Raw genomic sequence first — 2,921 nt, 5'->3', positions numbered from 1 at the left:
TGCCTGCAGCCGGCTCCCGGGCCTGCGGAGCGCTCGCTGCATCTCCCCCCCAAGTCCGGGGTCGGTGTGCCGCGCGATTGCACTTGACTTTGGCTTTTTGCAAACTTATCAATACTGACGTAACGTGCTGATCAATGCAAAGGAAGTTTGAGGGGGGTGCGGGAGGCAGGCGCAGGTCCCCCCACCCAGGCACCTGTCTCCCCCACCCCCGACTCCATGCATTGAACAGTTAAAAAAAAAAAGTTAATAGTTTGCAATACATTTTTTTTCTTTTGCAATAGGAGCACACACACACACACACTCACACACACACACACACACACACACACAGGCACAACACGTGCCTCGGGCTGCCGCCGCTCCTTCGGCAGCTAAGCAAAGGATCTGAGGGTCGGACCCTGCAGCCTGGGCTGCGTAAACGCACCGTAGTGCGGACAGGTGAGAGCCGCCCGGGGGCGCCACTGAGTCGTGGGAAATGTTACCACTACCACGGGCAATTTCCACGCCATTTATTATTATTATTATTATTAGAGTGATCCTTATACCTCAGGGTTATTTGCAAGAGGACAGGAGTTTTTACTGGTATTGAGACTTCTTAACTTAGCTGTGGGGAATCCAAGTTTTTTGCAATAGAGGTTCCTGTTATTGGGGAGGGGTGGAGCCCACCCAGTTATAGGAGCACCCCCCACAACTTTACATTGGCAGCCCTTTTACTGTTATGACTATTTGAGGCGGTGGTGGTGGGGTAACCCAAATCAGAAAAGCTTTGTTCCCTTAAATGGGCTGGCTTTTGCTAGGATTTGTTGAAGGGCCTTTGACCAGCAGGTGAGAGACCAGGGTCCTTGGTCTCTGGGGAGGTTTCTGCTATTGCTATCATGACGATTTTATCTATATCTTAGCTGAGTCCTTTGCAATACGGGGTTCCTTTACTTTGGTTGTCTTTTGCAAGAGTGGCTTTAGCCCAACTGGAGGTGGGGTTCCATGCCTTTTGCAATTCCTTGGACCCTGGTCAATAGGAATAAGTAGATTTTCTTGCTTTGCTTTTTCCTCCTCTTTTTGCCTCTGCAAGTCAGAGGTCCCCAGTCTTCTCCCAACATTCCCTCCAAGACCTTACATAAGACTTTACAGATCCCCTTCCTAACCCTAGGGTCACTGTCTCTTTCTGGCATGTCCCACTGCAAAATCCCATCCACCACCTTGTTCTCCACCCAAAATAAGAAAAAATGGCATTTTTCCTGATTCAAAAGATTTGTTTTTATGAACAGCAAATGGAAATTAAATTCTCTTTTTATGACCCCGCCTGGGCTTCTGACATCACTCTTGGTCTGGGACAATAGATCAATACAGAGGGTTATAAAAAAGATAAAGTTTAGAAGAGTTGTAAAGGAGAGAGAATCCTGATGGATATTTTTGATGATTTTCCAATATTTGTGTCTCAGAGCACGTGTTTCAAGGCAATTAAAGTTTTTAATGTAATGTAAATAATTGTTTCATAAATGCTTCAGAAGAAGGTGTGATCTTCCAGCGCAATCACTCGAGCTATTTAAAAAATGTAATGTGATTTAAACAAGGATACAGTATTTCTGTTCCCACCCCATACATTTTCCATGAGGCCTGGGTAAATATATTAATGCAGAAGTTGAAAGACTTGTAAGACCAAAAGTACAGTATTCACCATGATGTAATGAATTAGGCCTAGTTAGCAATTCTGAGTGGCCTTTTTCCCTGCCAGATTAAATTGCATGTGATGTGTGGTGTATATCAGCTCTCGGTAACTTCACGTATAAATTACAGCTCTCATTTTGCAAAATGAATTTAGGGAAATTTCATAACTATCGCATTGCAATTTTTTTTAATGGGCTACATTTTCTCCTGAGCATCTGTAAAGCTTGCCACTTCCTTGTCTTTGAGTCTGTTTTGTTTTATTTTGCTTAAAAAAAAAAAAAAAAAACCTTCTTTAAGTATGTTTTTTAAAGCCCTGAAATAAAAAATCTGGAGTGAGTGTGAAATCCTTCAAAGCATTTTAATTTAAAATTATATCCGACTTTGCAGTAATGGGACAAAGTGATGTCATGTACCTGATATGCTGCACTACTTATTACAGCATCACTTATTTCTACCACATTCCTGCCCAAAGTGTATAACCTGAATTTAATTGTGAAAAAATATCAGACATGTTTAAATGCAGGGAAAACTGGACAAAATAAACAGCCTATATGTTTCAAAATTGTCAATTTCACATGACAGACAAGAATCGGTTTTAGATTAAAAGAAGCTAAAGACATGACAAATTATTAAAATGCATCATCAGGATTTTATTTTACTATAAAGCACATTAACTGTGATGCTGAGACCAATGGCAAATTTAGAATAAAGCCAATAGATTAACTAAAACTCTTATAGCAGTGTTAATTTCTTCATGTTGATCACTGTACTATATCTAAGTAATAAAATATCCTTGAAGTTGCATGTTGGATATTTAACTGTTACATGTGGAGTTACATATTGAATAATTCAAATTCAATGTAACAAATTTAGTGTAACATTGAGTTACACTGTATACCTCAATATGTAATTTGTTACAAAACATGTAACAAAATATTCATTGACCTATTTAGTGGTAAATGGATAGACATCATACCTGCAATTAACTCTCAAGCAAAAATAATACCGTATCTATGTAAGTAGGATTATGCACTAGATCACAGGATCGATGATTCAAACTCACCAACTGATCATTGGAAACTCTGCAGGGTGTCTATGAGTCGGAAGTAAGATGACAGCACTTAACAACAACAATATCTATAAAGCTGGTGTGGTGCTGTATGATCAGCACTAGACTGAGAACCACAAGGTCAGCAGTTCAAACCCACCAGCTGCTCCTTAGAAACCCTATGCAGTGTCCACTTTGAGTGGGAACT

Source organism: Chrysochloris asiatica, unplaced genomic scaffold (assembly GCF_000296735.1).
Source record: "Chrysochloris asiatica unplaced genomic scaffold, ChrAsi1.0 scaffold00078, whole genome shotgun sequence".
NCBI lineage: Eukaryota > Metazoa > Chordata > Mammalia > Afrosoricida > Chrysochloridae > Chrysochloris > Chrysochloris asiatica.
This window is presented reverse-complemented; position numbering follows the sequence as displayed.